This window comes from Natator depressus, chromosome 5 (assembly GCF_965152275.1).
Source record: "Natator depressus isolate rNatDep1 chromosome 5, rNatDep2.hap1, whole genome shotgun sequence".
NCBI lineage: Eukaryota > Metazoa > Chordata > Testudines > Cheloniidae > Natator > Natator depressus.
The window spans coordinates 112,018,919-112,035,675 of record NC_134238.1 but is presented as its reverse complement, the minus strand read 5'-3'; the positions used below and the strand labels follow the sequence as shown (position 1 = coordinate 112,035,675).

The following is a 16,757-nucleotide window of genomic DNA, read 5'->3' as shown; positions in this document are numbered from 1 at the left end:
TGATTAAAGTCTACAATATCCAGATAACACCTACTGTCTAAATGAACCGGAGGCAGTCAAAAGCTAGGGCCTATGTAAACAGCACGGAAAAGAACCCAGACGCTACCAGCAGTTCAGCAGAAAAACAAAAAAAGCTGTCAGTAGAGAATTTGCAAATCAAGTCCAGAGCTTTGTATATTGTATATTATAGACTCAAGGTATTGCAGTGGTAAGTGTGATGTATTGAAAACCGTTAAAGTTGTGATCTATAACTTTAAATTCTCTGTGGTTTTCCTGATCCTGCTTGCAGACAAGAGACTATAGAGAAGCATACGACCTGGAGCTAGCAGCAGCTAGTTTGCAGACAGACAGGTGGCGTGAGTTGTGCCTCTCTATTTTAGGGAGCAGCCTGCTCTATTTTAGGGAGCTTTGTCGCTCGCTCTCTCTTTTCGGGTTCTGTGTGTTTATTGTTCAGAATTCTAAGTAATAAATTAGTGTTATGTTGCAACCTTCCAGGAAGAATATTTCATGTTTTCATATTTATAATTTTTATTAATTTTCCAAATATAACAGATTCATCATCATCATACAAAGTATATAGAGACAGCTAGGATAAAGCTAGGGGAAGGGAAGCAACATATATATCTTCTGAATCTATGTTAATAATAGACCTCTATAAAGTCAGCTGAAATAGTTTCAGTATTTTGGGCATTCCTATTCTGCAGAATGTCAGTCATCCATTAGCTATGAGGTCATCCATATCACTGAACCAGGCAACAATATTTGGTGGGGACTGTCTTTTCCATTTTTGCAGGATACATTTTTTAGCAACCAAAGGTGCACTTTGGAAACACACTACCCTTGTTATCAAGTAATCTCCATGTATCAGGAATATATCCAAGAAGAATGACACTTCCTGGGGACGGCTCCAACTTAGCATCCAATATCAAATTGGTCCTTTGACCCACCTTATACCAGAAATTTTTGATACAGGAGCAGTTCCAAAAATATGAGCTCAGGTAGCATGAAGGGAGTTACATTTCCAACAGTGGTCAGTATCTATGAGGCCCATTACCATTAGCCTACATGGGGACCAGTGTTTTTGAAAAAATGTCTTTTAGTGAATAAGCCATAGTTTCAGTTCAATAGCTGTTTTTTAACATTAGATATATATTTTCCATTGGATCAGAGATAGTTGTGTAGCCAAATCTCTATTCTATCTCTAACTGCCACAAAGATGCCTGGCTTACCAAAACGGAGTTATGATAATTTTCCAAGCTGGGAAAACAAAATCCCCTTAGAGATAAGGGGAGCTGTAATTTCTTCAGAGTCGATCTAGATTTCTTACCTGCACCCCAATGGAACGTTCTGAAATATTATTGAATTACTTAAAATAAGTTTTGAGGACTAGACCCTTTAGGACATACAAAATTCTGGGAAGGACATTCATTTTCTATACATAAATTTTGACTCACAAACTGAAGGTTAATGAATGCCATTGCCCCAAATCATTAGACACTTTGGCAATAATTGGTTCTATATTTATCTTAGGGACATCCTGAATGTTTTTGGGAATCAGTATTCCTAAATATTTCATAAAAGAGGGTTGTCATTGAAAGTCCCAATGTATGGGCATATTTGTTAATGCCTAAGATTTCTGATTGACCCAATTAATTTTATATTTTGAGAGGAATCCAAACTTATTAATAGAGGTTAGAGGTGTAGAGCATATTCTTGTGCTCTGTTATGCCCATCCTGAAACCATGAATGTATTGATTTGCTCAGATGGCAATGGCTAAAGGTTCTAGAGCTAAATCAAACAGAAGAGGAAAAGGGGGAGAGCCCTGCCTCACACATCTCTGTAATGGAACTGGGGCAGAAATAATGTCATTGGTAACTACCCTGAAAGTCAGGTTAGAGTATAAATATTATAAGTTTTTATATAGCTTCTCTGTGTGTATGCCATGAACACAACAGTAGGGTCCAGATATGAGCTTCTGAAGGCTCTATGGATGATATTTTCACCCACATAAAGTAAAAATGTATGATACAAATGAGAAATGGGGGGGGGGGATTTTCCTGTCACTATTTTAACAGGAGTTGGAATCAACTTCCTCTTTCCATCTGACCATTTTCCCCTCTCTCTTTTAGACATCAAGTCAGTTGCACTCACTTTTCATTCTGATCCAGTTCACAAGATAGAAGGATAAAAATGTTGGCCCTCATGAGAAGAGTGATTAGAAAGAAATTAACTTTGCTTTTTAAGGAAATGTAAATATCTATGCTAGTCTTACACTGCACAGTTTATCTGAGATGTTCATTTTTATTACACCCAGGCCAAATATGTCCGTTGCTTTGGTATTTCCAATGAGCCTAGTGTCATCATATCTAGGAGCCATTGATAGTCTCTGTACTCCTTGTGCATCATATTCCAGCATTTGGTTCAGAGCTATTCGGGGGTAAGAAACTTCAGAGAAGAAACATGTGAGACCATTAGGAACACCACTAAACTGAGCTGACACCGACTCTAAAGCCAAATTCCTATATTTAAAACTCTGTTGATTCCATAGCAAGAATACAAGGCAATTGATAGACTTTCCTCTTTGGATAGCCCTGGGAATAGAGCCACCCCTCTGACTTTATAAAGTAATGTCTTAAAGATATCATCTCTTCTGTTTCAAACTAAGAGCCTAGCAGATGTAGGGAAAAAAAGATACCTTAGACCATCTTTGTAATGTAGATTATCTTGATGAATGTTAATAAATATGACCCTAATTGTCTACAACAACCCAGAGCCTGACATTAAATGAGATTTAAGTTTCTTTTTTGTTCTTTGGTTGTGGACTCTTGAGATCCATGATTAGCCCATCTGTAATGGCGTTCCTTACCACTGGGGTGCTTCCTGCTGATTTTCTTGGGAATTAGCTCTGCATGGTAGTCTGCCCTCTTCGAGTGGTGCCTCACCACCATCACTCCTACTCTAGGGCCCACATTTCTCCAAGGACAGCAGCATCCTCTTCAGTGACGCAGCCCTCCGGCCGAGCCACACACTGTGCTCCTCCCTTCCAGGGGACCTGCAGTCTGATGTTCAGCCACTTCCCTCTTAGTGGCTACTGCAGCAAGTTGTCTGGCCACTTCCTCATGGCACCAGCATCCTCTCTTCCCTTCCTCAGAGCCTCAGCCTGCAAACCCCAGCAGCCAGCCAGGCGCTGTCTCTGGCTACCCCAGTTCTTGCTAGCAGCACTGCTCTGTCCACAGTGCTGGCAGTTCTCTCAGCCCTTCAGAGACACTGTCCTTCCTCCCTAGGCTCCCAGCAGAGGATTGCCTTCCTCTGCCCTGTAGCTCCCTTTTCATATGGGCCTGTTTGGCCCTGATTGCCTACTCCCTTCAGCCCTTCTCTAATTGGCTGCCTCTGGCGAAGCCTCCCTAGGGGTGCTTGTAACCCCTTTTCTGCCAGTGAGGGGCAGCTGACCCATCACACCATCATTTAGGGTTCCTGCATTATACATTACCTCTATGCATTCCATATACCAGTCCCAGAGAATCCAGATGTGCTCAAATCCCATATAATGGTTAGTATGCTAGACAACAGCCCCATACATTTGATAGATTCAAAACCTGTCACTCTAATAATGTTTGACCACTGAGAAGCTAATAACATATATAACCCACGTCTGAAAGAAAGAAGAAGAGTTAAGTGTCCCATTCCTAGGAAACAAATTTCTGGACCTAGGGTTAATTTCCTTAAAGGAACAGAAACTTTTTTTTGTTTTTTGTAAATGCATTTTATTTTTGCAAATCAAAGCAAATCTTATTTGCAATCACTTTGATTCACAAAATTAAACTACATTTTCAAAAATCAGTTGCCTGCTCTGATTTCAGCCAGATGAATAAAAGCAACATATCGTTAGATGACTCTGGCAAGCATTTTCACACCCCTTTTCATGTTTATTTTATGCAAAAACACAAGAGATCATTTTATTTGCAAAAATATGCAGTGGTGAGCATGTGGCCCAGAAGTCTCTGCATGCTCATCCAATCAGGAAACAGAAAAAATGCCAGGTGACTAATTGCGAAACAACGACGAAGAAACACAGCTCAAATGCTGAATATTGGCAATCAATTCTTAGCATTAAAAAAATCAGATTTTCATTTAGGGCATAGCTGACCAGGGTTTGGAGACTACAAAATCCTCCCTCAGTTAGGGGTGACACATAGCATCAGTGGCCCACTTGCAGATGATAGCCTATGGGTAGAGGTATTTGCTTGGCATGGCGTGAGTATAAGTTAAAGCAGTAAGGTAATGAGCCAACAAGGCCTGTAAGATAATAGCTTAGCTGAACAAGATATAATGCCCCTAAAGCATAAGCAGTTAACCAGGAGATTATAACATATCACAAGATAGAATGCTGTAATGACTAAACTGCTGACAGGTAACCACAGGATGCTAGTTTATATCAGCTTGGGATATTTGAAATTAGGAACATGATCAGATGTCTGACCACAAGAGTGCCATGGAAACTAACTGATGTATATGTTAATAGGCTTGAGGTAAAAGGTCTAGTAACTTATGGGAGAAGGGCCCCCACCAGTAGTAGGGTGAGGAACTGCACATAAGGAAAGGGGGATGAAACCCCTACTGAATATGCATTCGGTGTAGTGGTGTCCCGGCCTGTGTGCCTTGGGAGATGTAACTCTTGGGAAGCGCCAGGATGACAACCACTGGCTATGGCGATGAGGAAGATAATGACTGACACTTCAGGTTGTTCTGCAAGGGATGGTGTGAGCATATGGATGCTCAGACACACATTCTATATTGTCTGTATCTACCTTGCTGAGCTGGCATGTTTGTAACTTTGCTAATTGTGTTAATAAAACTATTGTAGATACAGAAGGGATTTTTCCTAAGTGTGAGTGTTGCAACTGTGCACCCTGGGGTTCCCAGCTAAAATACTGGGCCTGATCTTGGGACAAGAACCTACCAAATCTCAGAATATTGATTAGAAATTATTGAATAATCAATATAATTAATACATAATTAATAGATCAGGCAATAAGGGCAGAGAAGAAACTGTCTCAGAGTCCCAATTCCTCTCCGCCTGTCCCCTTGGTCTGGTAGGTGAATAACTTAATTTACTCTTTTTTGTGGAGCAACTAACTCTCCACTGTGTGCATAGCCAGGTACTTTCATCAGTGAATAGAGGGTGGAGCCAGGGCTCCTTCCTCTCCCCGCCCCTTCCCAATCTGCCCACTTGCATGTGGTGAGTAGCATTGGGCAAATGGCTTCTAATGTCCTCTACAGAACCAGAAGCAGAATCCGAGCAGGAAAGCAAAGAAGGGTTTTCCTCCCCATTACTCCCTTGCAAAACAGAATAAGAACTGTGACAATCTAGCCCTGTCCCCAGATAAGACTGAACAAAAAATAAGTTCAAGTACATTGAAATTTATTCACAGATTCATGTGAGCAGAAAGAGGTTAAATTCCTTGGATACATTATTCATTGTGAAATATTGGCTCAGGCCTCGTCTGATTCTTTTGGAAGGGAAAGATACTGCTGCTTAGAGGCCCATGTCCTAGCAATGGGACACTTAATTCTTGCTTCATCCTCTTAACTAATGAAAGTCTACTGTCCTGTCATCTTTTTGGCAGTGTGATTTCCGGGCTTTTTGCTATTTGATTATTGACTCTCTGGGTTGTTGACTCCATTGGATTCAACTATATGACCTACGCTAGTGATATTATAGTCAATGTTTAGTATAATGCTTCACCCAAACAATATTTGTGGCTTTCTATTCATGTTCTTCAAAGCCACAGTGATTTTGATTTCCTTTCTTTTTATCTCGGTAATAACATTCTTTGAAGCATTCTGTACTTGTTGATATGCAAAAATCAATAAAAGTCTTTCTTCAAAAAGATGAAAAACAAAAACCTTGCACTGTGAAGAATTCCTAGTTATCGTGGATAAAATATGCCCTGTATTTCATAGTGTCAGATAAAAATAAAACAGAATTTAGAAGAAAACAAGAAAGGAAGGTCTCTTGCAGAGCACAAGAAGGGAGGGGCAAAAATATAATATCAATATGAAAAGGAAACTGTTATTGAAGTTACTTGCCACAAGGTCATCTGAGAAGTGTTGTTAAGTTGTAAGAACTGAAGGAAATTAGGTAAACATAAAATTCCAGATGTAAAAGAAATGCATGTGTTACTGCAAATGACTCTCTCGGCCTATTACAATGCCACTAAAGTCAATTGGAATTCAGGGGTGCTGGAACAATTTGTATAGTAGGGATGCAGAACCAAATTGTAAACCCTGTATATGATGGGAATCACTTAAAGCCAGGGGGTGCGGCAGCAACTCCAGGATGCCAATTTCCAGCACTTATGTTGGAGTCTACCATTAAGTTCAACAGGTGCTGGGTGAGGTGCTTAATTTCTAGATGCTTATCGAATCAAGGGCTATAAGATATAGATCTTCATTCCTTACAATCTACTCTGTATGTGAAGCACTCTCCTGTGATAAATGTACATCCGGCTAGTTATCACAGAGGTAGTAGACATATACTATGGAAGACTGTGATGGGATGTTCACCCACACTTGCTCTGAAAGGGTTAATGTAGGGTAAGAAGGGGGCCACTTAACCAAACAGGCCACAGCTGAGTGGAATCAGGTGGCTTAAGTAATCCTCTGATGGAATGAGGGAGCCCAGCTGAGGAGGAAGGAGCTGAGCTCGGTTTATAAAGGCATGAAGCTGATAGCAGAGGGAGCTAGCTGCAGGGAAGTAGTTTGCAGTCATTCCTGGTGTGGTGGTTGGGGGCTATAGAGGCAAGTAACCTACAGTTACTCCCTGGGAGGAGGGACTTTGGGTTGGCAAATCCAGAGAGCCAGAAGATATGGAAGAGGCTCAGGAAAACATCTTGGCTGCTGAGTAGAGGGTCCCTGAGCTGGAAGCTGGAGTACAGGATGGATCTGGGGAAGTGGCATGGACCAGGCAGTGGAGAGCAGACTGCCTGGGATATTTTGCCTTAAAAGACTCTGATACCCCAGAAGGGGCAAACATGCACAGCGATCTAACCAAAGAGCCAAGTTGTGAAGAAGGAGCACCTGGAGTTGCAGAGATGGGTGGAGACACCACCAGAGGAGGTATCTGAAGCAGCTAATCCCCAGAGGGGCCTGGAGGCAGTGCCTTAGCGATGAGTGAGCCCCATGAGAAAGACATGCACTAATATTACTAAAGCTAGTCAAATTATTCATTGAAAATAAATGATCTGACTAATTTATCCCTTATTTTCCTGCTCACAAATAGAAATTGACAGAGTTTTATACATATAGGCCTCAACATTACTATGAGCTCTGTGTGGGGGGACCTCTGTATCCATAATAAAGATCATTTTGAGATCAGGACCTTATTCAGTCCATTCATAACAACGGTTTACGCAAGCACATTTCACAATAGGGGTTGTTTGTGAACGGTTTACTTTGACTATTGTTCATTATTTGGGATGACCTAAATTATATGGTAGCATTTCTGCTTCGTCATTGTCTAGCAGAAAGTTTTTTAAAAATGAACATCAGAGAATATAACCAAGAATGAGAACTCTTGTTCCTTCACGGAAACCTTGTTCACATGCAAACACAGGTCTCGGGGGGCAGGCTTTGTCTCCACGTTCTGTTTTTAATTGCCTAGACCTCATTGTTGCTCAATAATACATAAAGTATGCAATTAGCTGTGGACTTAGGCACAATTAGCTGTGGACTTAGGCAAGATAGCTTTATGATTTAAATATAGTGGATATACAAATACGTTACCATCTGATGGTTCTTCAGGAGCCTTTATCAAAGAATTGATGGTCTCAGTGAACAAATGTCCATATCTTAAGAACTAATCCTAATCAACACTGTTTAGCACCCGTACAAGCAATCTCAGCAACAAGGTGAGGAGACAAGTGAACTTTGTTATCCGACTCCCATCCTTGCATGAAAGTGATGAGGACATTGGCAGGATAGCATGGAGAAGCTTGTACTGCCACTGTGGATACACTGACTAGGAGAAATCCGCTCATGTGGAGAGGGCCTACCCAAGGCCTGTGCACTACTCACACTATCTTGAGGGATTAAGTGTGACTAAGTTGTGTACGAATCTTGCCTGGGCCCTCTGCACAGGGGTGAATTCCATTTAATCATAGAGTGAACGACTTCCACTTCCACTGTCATGAATCTGGAGCCTTTCACAAGCAGCGTGTTGACTTTAAATTTAAAACTCATAAATAAATTGGGGTAGATAGTAGGGAAAGGAAAACGAAACTAGCAAAGGAAGAAGAAAAAAGTACCTAATCATATTAGGATAGTTATTGTTGGCTGCTAGAAATTTTTTCTAGCCTTTAATTACCACATACATGCCCAAGTCCCATGTGATTAACAAATTCATCTTGAAACACTGCCATAACTTAGCTGCAGATGGAAAAATTAAGTGGTATCTTTACATTCTTGCCCCCATTTCATTTAAGAGATATTTTGCAGCACTTGGATTCTAGTACGTATAATCAGGCTGCACATTTCCTATCACATCCAACACCTGGCTATCTCCTGTGTGCCAACTGTGCGCAGTGCAATGATATGTCTAGAGGTAATTATTTCTATCACCCACATAAGAGTAAAATATATAAGATTTATCACAGGTTTGCCTTTTGTAGAGATTTCATTTTTTACTTTAAATGCCTGTGTGGGTTGGCCTGTGTGGTGAAACATTTGGATGTGCTTTGAAAATAAAAGTGTCTTGATACCCAAATATTAAAGGGGCCCAAGCCTTTCTCCTTATTCTGGCAATACTTCTCCTGGAGCCAAGATTCAAACAAACCACAGACAAAACATTTTCTGAACAAAAGAAACACACTAATATCACTCCCATTTCCAAAACTAAATTAGAGGTAGAGATAGGAAAATACTATGTATGTATTTTTATTTATGGAATGGGAGCACAGGTGTAAGACAGGTACTTATAAAATGGCCTTAGAAATAGGTGAGACCTTTATCCATGCTCTGGTCCCTTTGCGTCATGTAGAAGGGTGTAGCAGTATAAAGGAGTCCTAAAAAGCCCTGGTTGTAGCTGGGTGAAGAAAAGAACATAAGAATGGCCATATTGGGTCAGACTAAAGGTCCATCTAACCCAGTATCCTGTCTTCCAACAGTGGCCAATGCCAGGTGCCCCAGAAAGAATAAACAGAACAGATAATCATCAAATGATCCATCCCCTGGCACCCAGAGGCTAAGAACACCATCCCTGCCCATCCTGGCTAATAGCCATTGATGGACCTATCCTCCATGAATTTATCTAGTTCTTTTTTTAACCCTATTATAGTCTTGGCCATCACAACATCCTCTGATGAAGAGTTCCACAGGTTGACTGTGCGTTGTGTGAAAAAAATACTTCCTTTTGTTTGTTTTAATCCTGCTGCTTCTTAATTTCATTTGGTGACCCCGAGATCTTGTGTTATGAGAAGTAGACAACACTTCCTTATCTACTTTCTCTACACCAGTCATGATTTTATAGATCTCAATCATATCTCCCCTTAGCTGTCTCTTTTCCAAGATGAAAAGTCCCAGTCTTATTAATCTCTCCTCATACGGAAGCCATTCCGTACCCCTAATAATTTTTGTTGCCCTTTTTTGCACTTTTTCCAATTCCAATATATCTTTTTTGAGATGGGGTGACCACATCTGCAGGAAGTATTCAAGATGTGGGCATAGCATGGATATATATAGAGGCAATATGATATTTTCTGTCTTATTATTTATCCCTTTCTTAATGAGTCCCAACATTCTGTTAGCTTTTTTGACTGCCGCTGCACATTGAGTAGATGTTTTCAGAGAACTATCCACAATGACTCCAAGATCTCTTTCTTGAGTGGTAACAGCTAATTTAGACCCCATCATTTTATATGTATAGTTGGGATTATGTTTTCCAATGTACATTACTTTGCATTTATCAACATTAAATTTCATCTGCCATTTTGTTGCCCAGTCACCCAGTTTTGAGAGATCTTTTTGTAGCTTTTTGCAGTCTGCCTGGGACTTAACTATCTTGAGTAGTTTTGTATCCTCTGCAAGTTTTGCCACCTCATTGTTTACTCCCTTTTCCAGATCATTTATGAATATGTTAAATAGGACTAGGCCCAGTACAGACCCCGGGGGGACACCACTATTTACCTCTCTCCATTCTGAAAACTGACCATTTATTCTTACCCTTTTTTCCCTGTCTTTTAACCAATCACCAATCCATGAGAGAACCTTCCCTCTTATCCCATGACTGCTTACTTTGCTTAAGAGCCTTTGGTGAGGGACCTTATCAAAGGCTTTCTGAAAATCTGAATATACTATATCCACTGGATCCCCCTTGTCCACATGCTTGTTGATCCCCTCAAAGAATTCTAGTAGATTGGTGAGGCATGATTTCCTTACAAAAACCATGTTGACTATTCCCCAACAAATTATGTTCATCTATGTGTCTGACAATTTTTTTCTTTACTATAGTTTCAACTAGTTTGCCCAGTACTGAAGTCAGGCTTACTGGCCTGTAATTGCCTGGATCACCTCTGGAGCCCTTTTTAAAAATTGGTGTCACATTAGCTATCCTCCAGTCATTTGGTACAGAAGCTGATTTAAATGATGGTTACAGACTATAGTTAGTAGTTCTGCAATTTCACATCTGAGTTCCTTCAGAGCTCTTGGGTGAACACCACCTGGTCTTGGTGACTTATTACTGTTTAGTTTAACAATTTGTTCTAAAACCTCCTCAAATAGTTGCAAACACCTCAATCTGGGAAGTTCCTCCAATTTGTCACCTAAAAACAATGGGTCAGGTTTCGGAATCTCCCTCACATCCTCAACCGTGAAGACTGATGCAAATAATTCATTTAGTTTCTCTTCAGTGGCCTTATTGTCCTTGAGTGGACTTGCTTCTGTGGACAGACGTCTTCTGTTTGTGAGACTGTCTAGCTGGCACCTTCCACAATCGTTAAATTTAGTTACTAGTAGTCGAGGAAAGACAATTTGACTGCTTTGCTGTGAATTAAAAACAAAAAAAACACTGGGTGCAGACCATTGTGTTTCTGTTGGAGCATGCAGGGAGCTGGAAACTATCTATGTGTGGGGAGATGGTCTCCATTCTCTTTGTGAGGGAACGTGCCTAACTTTCTTGGTAAGTGCAGATGTTTGGATGATTCTTTGTGAGCAACATTTGCTACAAATGCTGCACTCATTGCCCTTATTTTATGTTAATGAATCATTTGCAATTTGAACCTCATTTCTGCTAATATATTCATTACTTGGAAGGGACTAGACACATAATCAGAACAAATGATTTTCTTCCCATGGATTGTTCTATCTGATAATTTGCTATTCATTTATTGTGTGTGATTGGTTACCTACAGTATATTGGACTCTTTCTGCTCCCTGATTAGATCAATAGCATTTAAATCTCTATTGAAATGAGTATACGAACAGACAGCAAAGAATATGATTTTATAAACATGGGCCTGACCCAGCATCAGAATCCACTACCACAGATTTCTGTGGAGTCAACTGGATTCTGGATGGGCACAGAGGTCCAAGCTAGCAGATCCTGTGATGCAAAGCTGGGGTAATAGGGAGTACAGTGAAAGGAACAGTCGATTTAAAAGTTTATAAGGATTCCATTTTTTTTTATAAAAACTCTTTTTTCCCAGTCTATAAACCAGTACTTCATAGATGGTACATTGTAAAATTTCAGAAGTCCATTCTGTGGGATCTTTGCTGATTTTTTTTCGTCGTTATGTGATGCATAACACATATAATATGCAGAAATGTCTGTTTGTGAAAAGCTGAATCATCTTCAGAAGTGATACCCCATGAATCATCCTTATACCACTAAAGAATTTTCATTTTGTTCCAACAGTTTGTTCATTACTTGATGTATATTTTCCCTGTAGTTTTGTACAGCTCCATAATCAGGGCAGGCCTCAGGGGCAGGCAAACCAGGAGGCTGGCCTGGGTGTCAAATCATCCCACTTGGGGCTGCCAAATCTCCTCCACTTTTTTTTTATTTGCTTGCATCTTTTGAGATGTGGGGCGGGCACCAAAGCCACATTTTGCTTTGGATAATAAAACACCTGGGGCCAGCCCTGTCCACAATATTATGGTGACATTGGTACTGACTCAATAGTGAAATTTATGTTGAGAAAATCACTTGAAGCAGGGTTAAGATCTTCATTTTTGCACTTCAGTAATTTAATTGAATCCCTAACTTTGGCACAATAACATTTTAGGGGACACCTGAGTGACATGTTTTTAAGGAAGCTATGTACTAATGTTCCCTTTTTTAATGCTCTTCAATCTTCATTTGTAGCTAGGCTTCAGCTAGGTTAAACTTGGACAAACACTCTGTATATGTAAGCCAGTCCTCTGACCTATCAAACTAATTTCCCCCAACAGCCAGACATTTTAATCCCCCCCCTTTTTTTTACCTCTTTGCCAAATGTGTAGTTAACTCTCAGATTCAGTGGCTGCAAGCTGCAATTTTCTCTTCAATAACACTAAGTCTTGGTAATCTGTCTCTATTTCACTGTGTTCTTAGATTAAAATACCATCCTTCACTACAATGACAGCTTTTGTCTCTTGCTCTTTATACAACATGCATAATGTGAAGGAACTGCATGGGCACAGTTGGGGTCAAATAGCCATCTTTACTAGCTATAAACATCATACAAGGCCTAGCTACATGCTGGTCTGGCAGGGTGGTGACTGGAACACAGAAGACCATTTGTGGGAGCCACTGGAGGGCTCAAACTACATAACGCTTCTCTACATTTGTGGGGTAATGCTGTACCCCACAAGCATATATGTTGTGATATTTCATGAACTAGTGGCCTCCAGCTATGCTATTTTAGGACATTTGTCACCTAAGCAGATGAATACAACTCAGTGAAAAAATTAATTTAACACTAAAAACATTTTTTCTAATCAAGAGTATCTGTGGTACTAATGTACCCTAAATGTGTTGCACTGTTATCCTCTATTTTAGTAGTTCTGTGTGCACATTTGCTTTTAGTGAGAAGGATAGTTAGCATGTGCTAATTAACAATGTATTGCAGTGACAGTGGTTGCTGCATACAGTCACCCTAAGGGAGAAGGTGCTCCAGGGAGGTTAGTCCCTTCAAATCCGGGCTTATTAGGTATCTTCAACATGCAGTGGACTGATGCTGGTAGCCTTTGCCCAACACTTACAAGAGATTTTAGGTCTAGGTATTGTGCTCCAAATACTGCACACTCAGGAGACTCTTGAGGTGATTTTCTGTGTTGTGCAGTTTGAGATGGTGAACAAATGGGCATGATATTCTGCTTCTGACTACATTAAAAAGATTTTCAATTCTGAAAGGGAGTCATAATGTGATGACAATGTATTAGATGATAGTGACTTTGTACTAGGTGGTGTTGAAAGTTTCTCCGAGAAGGAAAAACACGTTTGTTTGTTTGTTTGTTTGTTTGTTTGTTTGTTTGTTTGTTTGTACATCAGTTTCATCTATAAACAAACAGAGAAAAGCTTGAGTTCAGCCCTAGGATAAGACTAGAAAAAATGTATTTGGGGATAACTTATTCAGTAGTATTCAGCTTGCTGAATGAAATTTGACCTGTGTTGGAACAATCCATTGAAAAGAGCTAGACATACCCGGTGAGATGCATCCAAATTGCAGCAGAGGAAAATCATCAGTGTTTGGGTTTCCAAGGCAACTCACTCCGGTTTCCTATGTTCCAAAGAAGGGCAAGTCAGTAATAATGCTATTGACAATACATCATGACACGATTGTAGAAGGGGATAAAAAGAAAACCCCCGATTCTTCACGACGAAGAGCCTAAAAGTGGTGTCAATAACATGGAACATCTTGCACGCATGTACTCCTGCAGGTGCAAGATAAATCCACAGCCAGTGTTTCTTTTCTTTGATGTGCTTTTTGCTGGCATTGCAAGGGTCATTGTTTAGGTCAGCGAGAACCCTGCTTGGCATCGCGCTCGACCAAAAAAAAGAAGGTGCTTGTTCCTTATCCATCTCAGGGAACAACACGGGGATGCAGGTTTTAAAAAGAAGAATCCTTGATGCCCATCAAAGCAGCACTTTTATCCCTGGGCTATCATTGAAAACCAGCCACCACAGGAGCACCTAGAAAACTCGACAGTGGATGCTGCCACATTCGCCCAAGGTTGCTTACTAGAAGAGCTCCAAGCAGTGTGCACTATGCAGTGAATTTGTATGCAATGAGCACCCCACATTGTTGATGATGGTATGTGAAAATTGCATATGGGCTCTCACTGAATGAGATTCCTGTTAATTCTTTTAATTGCTTAGTTAAAGTTTTTTCACATAAAACATTCATAGATTCATAGCTATTTAGGTCAGAAGGGACCATTATGATCATCTAGTCTGACCTCCTGCACAACGCAGGCCACAGAAGTTCACCCACCACTCCTGCAAAAAACCTCACACCTATATCTGTGCTATTGAAGTCCTCAAATCGTAGTTTAAAGACATTAAAGAATTGTTCTCAGTTTCTGACTATTTGGGGGACAAAATTCCCTCATGACACAGGTAATGTAACTTTTTTTCTCAACACTGGATGAAGGTTAAGGTGATCTAAGCAATTCCTATACACTATGTTCCTATTAGCAGACCATAGAAAGATGATAGTCACACCAGTGCTGGGATTTATGAGGCATTGGTTTCTACTGCAAACATGCCCTCTCATCACTTTTCATCTTGATTGTATGTGTGCAGTATGCAGGACTCTATTTCATTTTAAACTGTCAAAATGAAACAAAACTTTTAGTTTCATTTCTATTTTAATTGTCATTTTGTTAAAGCTTTTGGAAATGGAAAGTTCGGTTTTCCATTCTCTGGTTTTGATCTCTTTTTAAAAATCACATCTACCCTCTTGTGATTAAAAAGAGAGGAAACCAAAATTCCAAAAAATTGAAAATGAGAAGTTTGGTTTTCAAAAACCAAATTCAAATGACATCTTAAACATAAAAAAAGCAAAATCTCTCATTTTATTTCAAAATGTCAACTGAAAATTTTTTTCTTTACAATTTTCTATTTGGAAAATGGAAAAAATTAATTGAAATTGACATTTTCCAAAGGAAAAAGTCAATTTAGATATTTTTCAAGGCAATTCTTTTTGTGCAAAAAAAGCTTTAACCAGCTCTATAGGTAACATAACTGTGCTTATGACCCAGTTTCATACACACTGGTTATACTGGGTTTCTCATTTTTAATGTTTTCTCAGTTTTGTCAGATTCTGTTAATTTTCTACAAGATTTCAAGTTATTGTCATTACATGGAAATTGGGAGTTTTATATAACTAATTACATGTAAGCTTTTAAATTCAGTCATGGATGCTATGGATAACATAAGGCCAAAACACATCTACACAGCATAAAATATAGGGAAACGAAATATATACCTGGTTTCAGAGTAACAGCCGTGTTAGTCTGTATTCGCAAAAAGAAAAGGAGTACTTGTGGCACCTTAGAGACTAACCAATTTATTTGAGCATAAGCATAAGCTTTCGTGAGCTACAGCATCTGATGAAGTGAGCTGTAGCTCACGAAAGCTTATGCTCAAATAAATTGGTTAGTCTGAAATATATACCTCTAACTTTTCCCTACGTGTTTGAATCAGCAGAAATAAGACATGTTTCTCTTGAGGTGGAGCGATTAGCAGGGTGTGGATGGGGAAGAAGGCATGGCTTTGTAACCACCCAGCCCACTGGGCAGAGCCATTCTTGTAGAAAGTATCCTATAGCTTCACAGAAATGGTGTGTTATTTTCCAACCAGCTGTCACTCCAACCTGTACACACGTCCCAGGCCACAATTCAGGTGTGTCCAGTCTCCTGTGGGTATCAAATAGCTGCTGGCATTTGACCCATAGTCTGTAGATACTCACTCTGGACCTGATCCAAACCCACTGGAATCAGTGGGCAGACAGCTATTGACTTCAGTGGGGTGTAGCCATATGTTCTGTTTATTTTTAGGTATTTAAATTAATGCATACCTACAAAATACAAATACTCACTAGCGCAATGGGAAAGAGCACTTAACACCGTTCCGAGGCAGCAGTGCTGTCAAAATAGTTCCTGGGTTTGTGGTACATTGTTGGAAGCTGGAAGCAGTAGGTACAATCAAGTGAACTGTTTTCCTTTGAGGGGCAATGCATGTAATTACTATTGTCCCTATTCTGTTCAAGTTCTTACACCATGCCCATCACCGTAGCATATTAACACCTGGAGCCTGTATGCATTTATTTAAAATTCAAACAACTATTTTTTTTCAGTTCCATCTCTTTCCCTTCTGCTTGCTCTGTGTCCACCTCCCCACTCTCACTCTGCTCCCCTTTCTGTATCCTACCTGCACCAAAGTCATCTCTTCAAAGGAGTCAGCAGTGCTTCTTCTCTCCCCTATTGTGCGTTCTGCCTCCAGACTTGAGGCTGGATTTGCTCCTGAGCTGGTGCCACTTTGTTCCCTCCCCTGTACTGATTCTTATCTTGGGCTAGACCCAGCTGTGTGCTGACATGGGAGTGCTGGCATGTGTTGTGCAGTATTGACCTCAACATAATCCTTTTCCTGCTGCCTGTGGCAAATAGAATTATGTTTTAAAATTGACCATGTGACCAACATTAATGGGATTGTAGATAAAATCCCAAGGGTTATTAGGTTTATCTATAATTTATAAAATGTTTCTAAGTTTTATAATAT

At 40.0% G+C, this 16,757-nt stretch overlaps 1 long non-coding RNA gene across 2 annotated transcripts in view; it reads right to left on the bottom strand.

Annotated features, from left to right (window-relative positions):
* The window catches only part of LOC141987056 (uncharacterized), a 95,959-nt gene extending 79,404 nt beyond the window's left edge, over window positions 1-16,555 (bottom strand). For both annotated transcript variants that reach the window (XR_012639431.1, XR_012639432.1), the window contains exons 1-2: window positions 16,410-16,555; window positions 13,680-13,755 (exon numbers count right to left, since the gene is read on the bottom strand). This is a non-coding gene — a long non-coding RNA (uncharacterized LOC141987056). The remainder of the gene's footprint in view (window positions 1-13,679; window positions 13,756-16,409) is intronic.
* Window positions 16,556-16,757: the final 202 nt, after the last annotated feature.